This window comes from Tenrec ecaudatus, chromosome 9 (assembly GCF_050624435.1).
Source record: "Tenrec ecaudatus isolate mTenEca1 chromosome 9, mTenEca1.hap1, whole genome shotgun sequence".
NCBI classification, from domain to species: Eukaryota; Metazoa; Chordata; class Mammalia; order Afrosoricida; family Tenrecidae; genus Tenrec; species Tenrec ecaudatus.
In genome coordinates, this window is record NC_134538.1 from 19,979,982 (window position 1) to 19,996,258 (window position 16,277).

A 16,277-nucleotide genomic window follows, 5' to 3' on the forward strand; every position below is an offset into this window, starting at 1 on the left:
ACGTAGTCATAACTCCACCCTGGAGTATGCAAACGAAGGTTCTGGCGAACTCACCAATCAATGCATGAGGTTTTGGCAAATGCACCAATCAAGGCACAGCACGTCCCCATAGAGCATATATAAGCAGCAGTAGTTTGGGGTTTCAAGGTCTTTTACCGCATAATGAAAAATTAAATGCTTGTGGAAGAATCCTGTTGTGGTGCGTCTTTTCTTGCTGGCGAGACCTGGCGCGCGACAGGTATTTACACTCAAGATCATTGAGGTTCCTTCTGGCACACCTGGAGACAGATATTTTTGCACAGTTGAAGAACCTCCCAGTGGCCCCTATTGTTCCTGGGTATTTCAAGAGGAAGGCTAGCATCACGGTACAGAGAAACCTCTGCTGGTCAGATAGATATCTATCCAGGTGCCCAGCCTGGATAGAGTTTCTGTGGACACACCCTGAGATATAGTGGTTCGGCTGGTGTTCCCTCTGCCAGTGAAGCTGATGTGGTGGGCCTAAGAGGAAGTTGTGGAGGCATGTCGGATTGCTGGGCTGGGATCCTGCACCTGACAAATACTAGATACTCTCTGTGGTCCAGAGGCCAGAGATCAGGCGGGCTGCACTGAGGCCAACTTGGATCGACTTGTAGGAAATAAGCTCTGGTGAGGCTGAAGCAGAGGAGAATCCCTGGAGGCCTTGCTGTCACGGTTATATACTGCATTCATTGTTCTAGACGGTGAACTGGATGTTTCCAGGCTCCAAAGCAGGCCATTCTTGCCCTGATTTGCACTTGCTGTTGGCAGGACTGCTCTTCTCTAGGCTGGGCAGTGAGATCGCAGTTTGAATGTTGGTCCTCCAGTGAGTCCCAGTTTTCTTCTCATTTGTAAGCAGGTGACTGACTCCACGTGGCCCATGTTCAATCATAGATCTTTCCTAAGTGGCTTTAAAGCACAACACTTGAGGAGATTGAGGAGGAGACATATCTTCAGCAGTTTCCACACCCCATGAACATGTCGACTGGAACATGGCATTTTTCATTCAATATATGCTACTGCATCTACTTGAAGTTCTAGCCATCAACGGTAGTGTATATTGATTGATCCTTGTGCTCCACATAGCCACTGTGGTTTCCTTGTCCCTTTGGCTGTGGAAGAGTTCTGAGGAAGAATAATGGGTGCTCCTACAAAATATATCCAGTGTTTTGTCACGTGAATGCCAGAAACGTGTCCAAAAGCAGGTGTTCTGCACTGAACCCTCTCTTCACCCTAACCTTCTAGTGCCGGTACTGCAACACACGAACTTGCACAATTAGGCTTGGGTCACTTTTCCCCTCACAGTTCCATGAGCCTTTGGCAATATCCCAAGTCTCATTTTGTGAGCAAATATCACCAGCTTGTTTGGAAACCCTTTCTAAAATGGGTTGTGGGTGGTGCTGCCTTAGGAAGAATGTCACTGCCTTTGACTACTGTGCAAGGGTGCAGCATGTTTCATCTGATACAGGACCCGCAGCTTACTAATGAATCATCACCAAACCCACCTAAACCCACTGCCATCGAGGCAATATTGACTTCTAAGGACCCTAACTATATAGCTTTCCTGAGCTAGCATGTCTTTCTGGGTAGTGACAACCTGTTCTTTCTGCCACAGGGTGATGGTGGGCTTGAATCCCTGGCCTTGATCACCTTTGGTATGAAAGGATGCGAACACACCGAAATCTGTAGACAAGGTTTCAGCAATGCTAGAAGACGGGACAATGTGTGTGCTGTTTATCCTGCCAACGTGAGGGGGCTTTCCTTCGGGAAAAATCAAGTAACTCCTAAAATTCCCTGCCATCAAGTCGATGCCGACTCATAGCGACCCTAGGGCAAGGTAGAACAACCCCCTGTGAGTTTTGGAGGCTGTAATTCTGTAAGGGAGTAGAAAGCCTAGTCTTTCTCCTTCGCAGCAGGTGGTAGTTTGGCATTGCTGACCTTGCAGACAGCAGTCCATCATGTAAACACTATGCACCTGGGCTCCCTAAATGTCAAGGAGAATGCATCCCAAATAAAGAGGCTAAGATGATGTGCGTGCTGTGATGTGGCGGGCGTTCATCCACCTAACACACCGCTCACCAGGTCGTGATGCATGTCCCGGAAAGGCCTTGCTGGGGGCGGGTGCTGCCCTGGAGTCCACTCCGTGGGTGTGGGGTCCAGCCAGGAGAGGCCCTGGCCCCAGACTGGCCTTTCCTGAAAGGGGAGGCCAGTAGCGCGATCATCAGTCACCCCACTGACCACCGAGACCCCGACCGCATGTCTGAGCTTGTGCTCCCGTGGTTTGTCTCCCGACTGCTGCTGATCCTGGGCTGTGGCCTGTCCACTCGGTGTGCAGCACCCCACTTTGGGGCTTCTACCCTGTAAACCTCACCTCAGAGATCAATGTTATGAATGGCCCAGGTTCCTAACACCACCAGGCCGTCCATCTAGGCTGTAGGGCAGCGTTGGCCCAGAGCTCCTCTCGTGGTGGCAGCATTGGGCTGCTAACCTCCAGGTGTGCAATTCAAAACCAGCTTGTGGAAAGAGGGCGCTATGAGTTGGCATGGACTGGAAGGCAGTGAGTTTGGGTTTTGGTTTTATATTTTAGTAGATTCTTTCGGGGTTTTTTTTTTTCCATCCTGCTGATTTTGCTTGTTAATTTTCTTGCCCTGTCCTGTACTAATACTTTTGGCACAAGTCTTAAAGAATACCACATTTTCTTGTTTTCAGTCATTTTATTCTTCCTAGTGATAAGGACTTTAACTTTCTCATGTATCAGTTATCACATGAAGTACAGAAGCTCTCCTGGAACAGAATTTTAACTATACGTGTATAAAATATCTCTTTCCCTTTGGTATATGTAATTTAACTATGATTTTTGTCTACATGTGTTTGCTTTTACTGTACATGTACGCTGACCTATCCCCACCACCCCTAGATTCTGTGACAGCTTTATTTTTAATGGAAGACAACACAATATTCAGGAGTAGAATTGTTTGAAATGATAAGATACCTTTGTTGAACTTAACTGAGATTCTCTGTTTGAATCACTGCATGGTGATATTTGAATGTTTCAGAGATGTACCCACCAAGGGTTGTTGATAAAGGCTCAGTTGATAAAGGCTCACGGAATTCTTGTTGCCAGCTGCACTCTAGTCCATTCTGTTAGCGATGCCGTTGGACCTTAGGGGCGCCTTGCTGGGTTTCCAGGCTGTCATCTGTATGTGAAGAAGTTCCAAGGTCTTGAGCTCCAGGTGCTGTAGCAGCCGATTGTTGAGCCCCTGCACCAGCACCATGCCTCCTCTTTCACTCAACTAGATATTCCTAAGCTGCAGTGTGTTGAGATTCCTTGCATGATGCACGTGGTGATTTTCTCTGAGAATTCTTTTTCTCATTGAATTTTCATCGTAATTTTATGTGCATGCATAGGCATGATTATGCTATCACTCCATTTGTCGGGGGCCATGGAATTAATTCCAGCGGAGTAGAACTGTTCCATAGGGTTTAATGCACTGTACTCTTAATGGAAGCAGGGGGCAGGCCTTTTCTTCCACAGTAAGCCTGGGTGAGTGGAAACTGCCAACCTTTAGTTTATCGGCCAAGTAGGAAAAGTACATTCCACCTAGGAACCTTCATTTCCCCTGCTCCAAACAAACTCCCATGCCATCAAGTTGATTCTGAATCAGCATTCCTATGTAGAGTTTCTGAGCTTGTAAATCTGCATGGGAGCAACCAACCTTATCTTTCCCTCACTGAGCTGCCAGTGCATTTGATCTGCCAACCCTGAGGTCAGCAGCCAACGTACAGGACTCTTTAGTCCCCTTGGAATAAACCATATCAAACCTGCCCACTGCCATCAGATCAACTCCAACTCCAACTCCTGGAGACTGCTGCATGTGGCTACCAGGAGTCAAACTGACACGTGAACAGAACCGTACATTAAAAAAAATTATTCTAAAACAACATACCACATATACTCGAATATAAACCGGGTTTTTTCAGCCCATTTTTAATGCTGAAAAAGCCCCCTAGTTTTTTGTGGTAAATTTTGGTGCTTCGGCTTATACTCGTATATATGGCAACTATATGCTATTACCTTATAAATGAAACTATGTGATACTATATATAAAATTTATACTATTTAACAATACAACATTTGTGATACTGGGTTTGATAAGGGTCGCTTGGTCAGTCTGTTTGATAGTCTCCACTGCGTTGTTTGTCTTTACATTGTGACTGTTTATATTTATTACTGAAGTAATACTTTTGTGAATGAAATGAATGTTCTGGGATTGTCAATTTACAGTAGCTTCAAATTGACATGTATCCATAGAGATGGGTATACTAAACAAAATTTTGAGAGTAGAAAGCTTAGAAAAAATGAATTTGGGTATATATTTGTCTCATTAAATGGATCAAAATTGGCATAACTGATAGGAGGCAAATGTAAATGGTTTCTGTAATTTTTTTTTTTTAGTTCAAGGATCGTTTGTTGGCCCTTAGGAGTGTTTTCCAGTCCAGTCTGTTGGGGCACCACGCCCTGGCCCCAAAGTCCACTTTCAGCATTCCCTGGGGACCTCGCCACTCCATTCCCTTGCTGTTCCGCTGCACTCCCCCAGTGCTTTGCCTCGGCGTGGTGGGAAGGGGTCAGGTGCAATTCCCACACTTTATATCCCGTGCCGTCCCGTGTATCGCCCTTGGTCACTATGGGGCATCATGTCTCATAGTGGGGCCAGCCATGTTGTTCCCTCTGTGGGTTGGCTGCTCTAATCAGGAACATCATCCTCACGGCCTGGTGGGCCAGGCTGTGCTCCACTCTCTCCTCCTCCCCCTTCATCTGCTGCCGTGTGCTCTGATCAGATATGTCCATCTCCCGGAGCTGCAGAGTCAATGTCGTCCTTTGGAACAAATTCTTTTTGGGGGAGGGGCAGGAATCCACTTAATTTATGGTGCTGGGGCCAGCCTCCCAGGGTTTCTGTAATTTTTGTTGAGGAAATTGAAACACATCAAAATGACATGTTTCATAAACCTAGTGTTAAATTGGTCAGTAGACACTAAGCACATGGGATAAAGTATGCTTCCCTCTCCAGGTTAAATGTTGAGCCCCAGCTCTGCTTTCCCTCTATGACTCACCCCTTCCTGCCACTCCTGTGAACTGGTTAGCCTTTGAGAATGCTCTCTTCTGGGACCTGTGAGTATTAAATGCATTTCTTCATTTTTGTGTCAAATGTGTAAGTGCATCTTTATAACCATGGAAACCCCCACCTAATTTTATGGTTTCATCATCTGACTCCCTTTGAAAGGCTGTGTTGCCTCCTGTAGTGGGCTCTCATTTACCTGGCATAGTTGTCTAATAGTAACACAAGTTCCAACTCTGATTGTATGGTTTGTTTTTCTGTTATGAGCAGCTTCCACTGTTTGTAAACTAGTATAAACTGTCCCTGTGGATGAGGGGGCTACCATGGGCCACAAAGGCAGGTCTCTCTCTAGCTTTTAGAGGTGACCTTCCAGGAGCCAGTCCAAAGGCGAGAAATCAGTTGTTTTCATTTTCCTCTGGATCCATTCTGACTCATTGTAGCCACACGTTTTCAGGAGAATTTGTTATCTTAGGGATTTCAAAGTTAATACCTTCTGGAGGGTCCTTGTAGATTTGAACTGCCAGGCTTTTGGTTTAGCCCTGAAACATCGAATCCTGAGCAGCCACAGTCATGTCTTTGGATGGGATAAGGCGTCTTCCTACAGAAATGCACTTGAAGTGTATCCATTGCACTATGACCTTGATTATATACTGCTGTAGACAGCAGTGGAGTTACACATCTCCAACCTTTCCTGGCTTCCCTTTTGCCACTAGGCTGTGGTTAGATGGCCTCCATGCCCCGAACTTCTTTATCTACTGTGATATCAAACTTTCCTCCCTCAGCAGTCTACTTCTATTCTAAGTTCAATAGTTTGTTCCAAGGGTCACACAGAACTCAACAATTCTTAGGGTGATGAGGTTTTATCAGGAGAGTTAATAGATTACCACAAGTCAGGATCACCAAACATTAAGGATAAAACCATTTGTCCCCTCAACCAACAGCCACATTATTGCTCTCTTGTCCTATCTTTTAGCCATGTGGTCCCTTGGCCTTTGTCTCCATGGGCTACGACACCAGCCCACCTCTCACTCTGTGGCACAGTTCCATGACCAGATGAGAAGAAGGTACCCCCTAGTTTTGGTGCTGCTCCTCTCTGCCAGCCTCCTATACATCTGGCCTTGGCAGCCTCTGCCACTTACAAACTCCTATATACAGAGGAATGGCTTTGATGGATGTGTGGTGTACCTGTTTGCAGACCATAAACCACTGTAAAAATGAATGATGGTGTTTTAAGTCAGTCACACACTTCACTAAAGTAGTCTTGAAGATACACCTAAGAAAACAGGATGTGGCTTGGTTCATACCCTCTACTAAGGTTAGAGCTTATCCCCACTTTAATCCTGTAACAAAGAACTCCCTCCAAAATAGGATCACAGCCACTGGCATAGAGTCTACAATGATAAGACATCATTTAAGGAATTTTAGCTCAAAACCTCACTGCCATTCACTTGATATCAATTCATAGAGACCCTGTAGGACAGGGTCAAACTGCCCCTGTGAGTTTCCAAGAGTAGAAAGATCTTTCTTCCAAGGAGCAATTGATGGTTCAGAACTGCTGACCTTGAGGCTAGCAGCCCAATGCATCACCACTGTGCCACCAGGGCTCCTCTAGAATTATGCTTAGAACAGCCATATTAATTGAGTATGTATCATATGCCACCACTTCAAATGATTGAATGCTGGTGAATTCTCTTTAGTTTAATATTTCTTTCCATCTTAGTTTAATGCTTCTTGCATCACTTAGTAGTTGCTTATAGAATCCTTCAGTATTGCAACTTAAGCCTTGAATTTTATTCTACCCTTTTGGTTTTCTAGCTGCAGGTCTTTGCACATTTTGCACATCTTCTCAAACGGCGTTTTGAAAATTTTCTGTTCAGCTTGTGTACTTCATCAGTTCTTCTATTTGCTTTAGCTATTCTACTTTCAAGAGTATGTTTCAGGGTTTTCTAGCACCTACTCCCCCCGCCCCTTGTGTTTCAAATTTAATTATTTTTATTCAGGTATGTTTTGATGTCATCCTTTGTTGTTTGGTTAAGTTACGTGAATCAGAGCTATTTTTGAGATAATCTGTAAATTGGGGGGGGGGGTGTACTCAAAGGTCATAGTTTGGCGTTTTGGGACTTGTTTTAGTTATCTGTACCTTCAACCTAATTTTCATTGAGCAATTTTGGTCTATTTCACAGTTGGCCATTGACCTTGTTTTGACTAAATGTATGTGGATCTCCATTGTCTTTTCACAGAGAAATCCCAGAGATCTTGGCAATTTGATTGGTGTAGATTTCACATCTAAAGTTGTCATTTGAAAATGGTTTTTTCTTTGAAGTAGTCTTTGATTTGACAAGTTCTGTCAAGCAATGTCCATCTTACTTTCTATCAACAAGTCTGTTTTCTAATTTTCAAACCTTTTGCCTTCCAATCATCAGTAATTATCAATGCATTCAGACTGAAGAATGTGGTAGAATTTAACAATATTTTGTCACTATATTAGTCATTAGTGAGTGAATTTGAATAGTAGTGGTATTAGCTGGTCTCCTTTACTAGGTGTGAAGGAGAGCCTGACACACAGCACTGTACTTAATGAATGACCTTGATCTTTTTAACCATGTGGGTAGTATCATTCCTTTTGACATTCCTGAAATAGTAAACTACACTATTGTAAGTCATAACAGTAAAGTACATATGATTGGTAATCAACTCTTCTATGAATAAGGAATCCCAAATAAGATTTGATGCATTTGAATTGTAGTACTGGTGAAGAATATTGAAAATATCATGGACTGGCAAAATAATGTTCAAATCTGTCTTAGAAGAAGCATAGCCAGACTGCTCCTTAAAAGCAAGGATGTGAGACATCATTCACCTACTTTGAACACATTACTGGGAGAAAGTAGTCCCTAGAACAAGACATCATGCTTAGTAAAGTAGAGGGACAATGAAAAAGGCGACCCTAAAGATGGGTTGGTACCATGACTGCAACAGTGGGCTAAAACATAACAATTGTGAACCTGGGCCACACTGCCTGGTGGTGTGGGGGTTATTTTTTTGGTTGTATAAAGGGTTTCTGTAAATCATGGCTGACTGGATGACACCCATCAATAACACTTGTCCAAGTCAAATGACTATCCCAGTCCATTTCAGCTCACTAATGCCTAGAATACCAACACATTCTATTTCTTTTTTGACAACTTCCAAATTTCTTAGAGTTATACTTCCTGCTTTCTATACACTCTAATTACTAAAAGATATGTACCAGTGTACATCCTCTGGTCTAACCATATTTGTAAGATAGAATTGGGATCATGATAGCGGGTGGGGAGTGGGGAGGAAGCATTTAGGAACTAGAGGAAAGTTGTATGTTTCATCGTTGCTGCATCACACCCTGACTGCCTCGTTTCCTCCCCGAGACCCTGATAACTGATCCCTTTGGCACCTCATGCTTTTATCTGAGGTTTAAATATTCTATCAGAATGGCATTTTCTCATGTGGGAAATATGGGGCCCATATAGAATTTGTGTTGCACTTATTCGAGCAACCAAAACAAAAGCATGTATGGCTTAGCTTCATTGATGTCACAAGGTGCTATTGAGTCAGATTTGACCCATAGCAACCTTATACAAAACAGAAGGAAACACGCACCATCCTGTGGCATCCTTACAATGGTTTCTATGGTTGAGCCCATTCTTGTAGCCACTGGGTCACTCCATCTCATTGAGGGCTTTCCTCTTTGTTGCTGCCCCTCCACTTTACCAAGCATGATGTCCTTTGGCAGGGACTGGTCTCTCCTGACATGGCAAAAGTATATGAGGTAACATCTTGCCACCCTTGCCTCTAAGAAGCACTCTGGGTGTACTTCTTCCAAAACAGATAGGTTTGTCCTTTTAGCTGTCCATGGTATATTAAATCTTCTTTTCAAACGCCACAATTCGAATGTTTTGTTTCTTCTCTGCTTTCCTATCCAATGTACAATTTTCATATGCATATGAGGCAAGTGAAATGATCATGGCTTGTGCCTCAGAGTAACCCTAGTCCTCACAGTAACGTCCTTGTTTCCAATACTCACAGATATCTCGTGCAACAGACGCACCTCGTGGAACTCTTCTTTTGATCTCTTGAGTGCTACTTACATGATCACTGATTGTGGATTCAAGCAAGACAAAATCTTTGACGACTTGAACAATTTCTTCATTTATCACGATGTTAACTATTAGTCCACTTGTGAAGATTTTGGCCTTCTTCACATTAATCATAATCCATACTGAGTTCTGCAATCTTTGATCATCATCAGCAAATGCTTCAAGCCTTCCTCACTCTCAGCAAGCAAGGTTGTGTCATCTGCATATTGCAGGTTGTTAATCAGTCTTCATCCATTCCTGATGCACAATTTTTCTTCGTATAATCCAGCTTCTCTGGTGATTTGCTCAGAATACAGATTGGACATGTGTAATGAGAGGATTCAACCCTGACACACAGCTTTCTTCATGTCAAACCATGCCGTATGCTATTGCTCTCTTCACACGACTACTTTTTGATCCATGTACAAGTTCCTCATGAGCACAATGAAGTGTTCTGGAATGCCCATCATTTTCAAGGTTATACATAATTTATTAAGAACACCTAGATTTTCATAACATTTTGAAATTGCAGAAAGGGTCCATCTGCTATTGAATGTTTTTTTTTTTTCGTTTTTTTTTCTGGGTGTATCATTTATTTTATTTTAGTTTTTTAATCATTTTATTGGGGGCTCATACAATTCTTATCACAATCCATACATCCATCCATTGTGTCAAGAACATAAGTACATTTGTTGCCATCATCATTCTCAAAACATTTGCCTTCTACTTGAGCCCTTAATATCTGCTGCTCATTTCCCCCCTCCCTCCCCACAACCCCCTACCTCATGAACCATTCATCATTCATATATTATTATTATTTTTTCATATATTACACTGTCTGACATCTCCCACTGCCCTCTTCTCTGCTGTCCCTCCCCCAGGGAGGAGGCTATATGTAGATTCCTGTAATCAGTTCCCCCTTTCTACCCTACATTCTCTCCTCCCTCTAGGCATCACCACTCTCATCACTGGTTCTGGAGGAGTCATCTGTCCTGGATTCCCTGGGTTTCCAGCTGCTATCTCTACCAATGTTGTTTTTTCTTTCATGAATCGTACTCTTATGGTTGTATCTGAAATCTCACATTCATACATACATACTAACAAATGTTTATATAATGTTCATGATTTTCTTCTAGAGCATTTATGACTTTGAATTTTGTTTTCACATCTAATTACTTTTTTTATATATTTTTTCCTAATAGGAATAACATCTGGGTGAAGTTTCTTTGTCTTACCCTTTTTTGTAATATTTGTTTAAAAGGTTATCCTTCATCAAGTTTTTTCAACAGTTAAAAACAATTCCCTTAGAGCTGACCTAGAATTTAAACTTCTAGTCTTCATATACTCAACCAAACGTATTCCTAGTCTTAAATAGTCTTTACTTGTAATATCGAGTTGCAGTATTTTTCAGACACTTAGATGGCATTTATGGCAAAGTTCATTTTATGAGAAAGAGTCACGGTTCTCTAATTAAATGTCAACACAAAAACAAATTATTACCCTCATCATAACACTAGCAATTTAGAAGGTCATTCATTTTTAGCCTGCAGAGGCTTCAATATTGTTAATCGATACCACCCTGTGCAGTGAATAAACATACAATCCATCTGCTGAGAGCTGGAAACCAGTGCAACTACCTGACTACCCCACACCCTCAGTCCCCTGGACTCATACATTTTCAACTCTTGACAGCAAACCACTTTGCTATCACTTACTTGGTAGAATATATTCATATTTTAGTTTTGTGGCTGGTTTCACTTTGCACAGGCACCAACTTTTAGGGGTTTTACTGTATTCATTTCATTTGTTTGAATTTAAGAGATAACAGAACAGTCCCGGAGGAGAGGATGTTGGGTTCGAGCCACTGACCTTGATGTTAAATGCCTAGTATTTAGCTTTCAACATCACCACGCCTCTTTATATGTCTGTTCCTTGGGGCCGAGTTCACAGGTTGTTATAATGTTACTCTCATGCAAATTGCAGGTTTATTTATATAACAAACATCGTATTTTCTATATTTTCAAGTAATTAAATTGAAACTAAGAAAAAACCCTGCAGATCACATGACAGAATTTCGTAAGAACAACCACTTCCATGCACATACATTTTAGAGGAGTAGTTCAAGCCTGTCTGAGGTCATTTTCAGTTGTCATCAACTCGATGACGGTGAGAGCTTCTGTGTTACAAATTTAGGAGATGCTAATACACTTCCTATGATTGTAAATAGCGACTACCTGAATCTCTTTGAGCATGGTGGGAACCAAAGCAGCTGAAGGCAAAGCAGAAAGCTGCATCTGTGTTCAGCCCTGCACCTGCTCCTGCTCCTGGGCCTGTGCTGTTAGTCCTGAGCGCCCCCTGCTGGTCCCAGCCCCCCAGGCTGTCCTGCAGGATAGCTTATGTGAGGGCCACCCTCACTTCGTGCTTTCAGAAGTCAGAGGTAGGGAGAATGCTCTTTGGATGGGTCCAGGTCACTACAACAGTGACCAATAGTAAGAGATATCCATATACCGTGGCTTCTCCCTGGGTGCTGCCTTATCCAATCCCAAACACCTTCTCTCTGACACTGACCCCCTGGTATGGACAGCAACTTCAGGAGCAAGTGGGGGAGGAAAAGTGGGGGAGGAAGGAGATAGACCTTTCTGAACAGAGGTCGCCCTGGCTCAGAGTCTCCTCTTGGTAGGGCGACTTTTAACCAGGAAACTATACCAAGCATTTTCCTATGAGTGTAACTGGCTGGTATAAAATCTGGGATCCATGAGCAGTTTGCTGAGGCCACAGCGCCACGGCTGCACCAGGAGATTTCTACAAAGCACCTTCCCTAGTCAAGTTGAATGCAGGCAGGCGAGTCAAGTACGAAAGCGAGCAAATGAACATACTCAGTGATTATGGCTACTTTTACTACACTAGGTCTTAGCCAAAAGGCCAAGAAGCAATAGTCATGGCTACTTTTTTAGGGAAAAGTTCTGAAAATATTGGGAATTTTTTTGTGAGAAAAAAGGAAATTTGAGCTGAGGATCCCCCACCCCTCCCTTTTTACGACAATACACCTGCTCATTCTTCAAGGGCAGCAAGGGCTTAACTCTGAGAATTTCATAAAGAAACCTTGCCTCATCTGCTCTGTAGCCCTGCAGTTATTCAGAAGTCACAGAGTGAGCCATTTCAGAGAACCCCAATCCAGTAAAAGGCATCAGTGCCTCCACGAGGCGAGATGTCTCCTTGTCATGTCAGTGGCCTGTGTTCTTGTTCTCACTCTCTAGAAGACAGCAGACACTGTGTCCTCTGGTGCTGAACTGAAAGATGCCTATGAGACTCCTGCTCTGCAGCTGCATCAGGCGGAGTGTTTCTGCCCCTCTCGGGAAGGGGTTTCTTTCACCGTGTCTCTTACACAGCAGTACATGGCCGTGTCTGAGTCCTTCAGGCTCCTCCACTGCAGGGACATGGTGCTGATGGAGTTGTCTGTGGAGATGGTCACCAGGATAAAGACTTCGTACACATTCCAAGCCCTTTCCAGGTTGCTGTCTAATCCAGCCAATCCAGCTTCCAGTAAAGCTGTACCCAGATGTCTTACAAGAGATCTTCAAAGACTTCCGGCGTCTCTTCACCTCTGTCCCAGACTGCACCAGCTGCATCTGGGCACAGATGCCTGTGGAGATAGGATTCAGAGATCAGAAATTCCCTCTTCTCTCTCTCTCTCTCTCTCTCTCTCTCTCTCTCTCTCTCTCTCTCTCTCTCTCTCACACACACACACACACACACCATTCATCTCAAACCTTGTGGCAATCATGAACTTGGAGAAGAGCGATGCGGAGAGTTCAGGTGGCAGACCCCATCTTGCAAAGAGGATGGAATTACACTGTAGTCCCCAGATGGGTGATGAGAACGCTTACCCTGTGGAGGTGGCATGTGGGTCTAAAATAGATGTCTTCCACTTTGTGTATTTCTGCCCTTCCCTCCATGCCTTATAACCCTGGAAACCCAAGGCAAGGGGAAGGTGCTGGTCTTGGGGCTGGGAGGAACAGAACCTGATCCTAGTAACATCCTGCAAAACAGACACACGCACAGAAACTGGCACCGCACCCATTGAGATGTCTGAACTGTGGCTCTCCACTGAGTGCATCTCTCAGTCCATATTCTGGGAGATTCAGTGTGAGGCTGCAGCCCAAGGAGCCTGGGGCCCTCACACACAGTCCCTCCTTCCTGTCTGTGGGGCATTATGTCCAAGATAGAAAGTACCTCCTTAGTGAAGACTTTGAAGACTCATCTCCAAGATGAGCCCTTCTCAATAGACCTCTCAGATGCTTCCTAGCACCCAGGTCTGCCCTGTGCTTCCTGCTGCCTTGGGAGAGGAAACAAAACTCAGGGGATGTCAGCTTTACTTGAGTGTCAGACAAATCTGTGCAGATTAAAGACAAAAGATGAGTGTGTCACTCTGAATACTCATGGTCAACCTGGCCCTTGTCACCGTCTCTCTGACAGTGTAGCTCTGTTCAGAAGAGGAGTTAAAAGTCTAACATGGGGAATATTTCACCATCAGTCTCATAATCTGTCCCTAACATTTCTCTGATCTACCCTAAAGAAAGCAACCAGTGGGTTAACTTTCTCTCTGATGAGGCCTTGGGGTTCAGGTAACACCAAGAACCGCTGACATAGCCCATGAAGACAATGTTCTACATCTGGGTTTTGAGAGTAGTGACTGGGGAGTTTAAACCACATGAGGTACAGCTAATTGTCTCTCCCTTTCCAGAGTGATAATAATTGAAGACACGTGGAAACCATTAGACCAATGTAGTAATGAATCATGGATATGAGTCTCCAGAGCCCTAAGACCAGAAGAAATAGATGGTGCCTTGCTATCAGTACCCATTTCTTTGGAAAAGATAGCATTAGAAGGTCTTGGGTAGAGTGGGATAAAAAGTGAAACAATACACACACACAAATAAAACAAAAATATAAAGACTAGGCTTACTGGTTGGGTAGACCTGTGGAAGTCCTGAGACTATGGCTGTTAGCCTCCCTTCAGGTCTTGGACTGAAAACACCCCTTGGAAAAACCTCCAGCCAAATAATTGACAAGCGTACCAGAGAGGAATAGTCCTGGGGAGATATAATTACTTAGAATAATCAAACTTCTGTGATTAAAATGACAACATTTATCCAGGGGAAAATTCAGAATGTTTAGAAAGAAACGGTAATTGTGGGTATTGCAGTCAATGAAATGAAACAAAAGTCTATGAATTGTTGAATGAACACTAATGTTGGTAAGCCACCCAATCCACAAGAAATAGTAAAGATAAAAAAATAGAAAATCAAAATAAAACGTTTCCCCTCAGGTCTCTCTGATGGGGAGAGAACACCTCAGGTTGTGATTTATGTGCTCGGGGTTTCCCAAGACAAAAACAAGGACCCAGAGAATATGTCCTAATTCCATGCTTCATTCTCCTCCCTCTGTTCTCTGGAGTTGACAGTTTTGCTAAAACATCTAAAGCTCAGTTCTCAGAGGCTGGAAGAGGACTAAAAAGAATGACACAGGAGAAAATGGCATAGGGGAGGCCACAAATGCTGCTAGGACACCTGTGTCTTCTTCCCCATGCACTGTGTCTTGAATCAGGGTCATGTGCCTGTTTGTGCTGAGATCCTGTGCCATCGATCCCAACCTTCCCTTCGTGGTGCTTACAATCTGGTCTCACATAGCTTCCCTTACCACAGGCATCACCACAGGCATCAAATAAGTGTTCTATTCCTGTTGTGGAGACTCAGGTACTTGAGATAATCTCTTGAAGAGTGAGTCATTGTTTTATAACATCCATGTACCACGCCTTAAACTCCTGATGAAACACCTCATGTGGTTCTTGCATTTAGTCTCCAGTTTATCTCAGGATAGACAAGAGTGTTCTCTGAACACCATTTGCCTGGACTCAGCCTAAACCCCTGAACCTGAATGCACAATGACACTGGAGTCTGTTGAACAAGGTTCTCTTTCTCTCTCTCATCCATCTATATACTTTCTTATCTCTGCTCTATATCTATCTATCATAAATCTATTAATTGATCTACCAAACTATTGAACTTTCAATTTAGCTATCATCTATTTTCTCTATGTATTCTGTCCATATCTTTTATCTCTCATCTATCAGTATCTATCTATATTTCTGTTTCTATTTCCATCTATTTCATGCCTAACTATTTCTGAAATAAACCCCAGCTTAATGGGAGCAGATATGTTTTGTTCTTGGTGTAGTATGCTATATATTGGTCATTGATTCTGGTTTACTAGACCCATTTATTTGTTTACTTATTTGATTCTTGATATCCTTATGAATCTTCTCTTTCAATGTTCAGTCCATAATTGAAAATGTTGAATTGAAATACTCCATTATTTGGTTGCATTATGCTGTTACTTATACATTGCATTGCTTGTGTTTTGCTGACATGCTGGAAGATATATTATTCTTATATCAAATGCCAGCAGGATCACCCAAAGTGAGCAGATTTCAGGAAAGCCCCCAGACTAAGAACAGACAATGCAGAAGGACTCCTTTCCTCTCTTCAGCGGAAGAAGCTGCTAAAATCTTATGCATAACTTTGAAGCATTGTTGAATACTGAAAGCCTAAGCAAAGAAAGTAGGAAATTGTTGAAGCTACTGCCAGATGATGGGCCCCTCAGGTTCGAGGGTACTCAAAATGTCACTGAAGAGAGGCTGATTTCTTGGAGGGGAGTCGGCCATGAGGATGTGATTTGGGTAAAGCCTCTGGGAGTGGAGCCGTCAGGATCTTCCTTTGCTGATGGGGCATGACTCAAGGTAAAGAGAAACAGCTGCAACAGTCTCCTAAGGATCAGAACTTGTAATTAGCATACTATGAATTTAGGGAAATTGGAAGTGGTCAAAAATTAAATGAGATGCATGAATATTGGTTGGTATCCTAGGCATTATTGAGCATAATGGACTGACTGGTATTGGCCAATTTGAATGGGAAAATCGTAGGATTTACTATTCCGGGAATAGCACATTTAAGAGAATGGCATGGCATTTGTT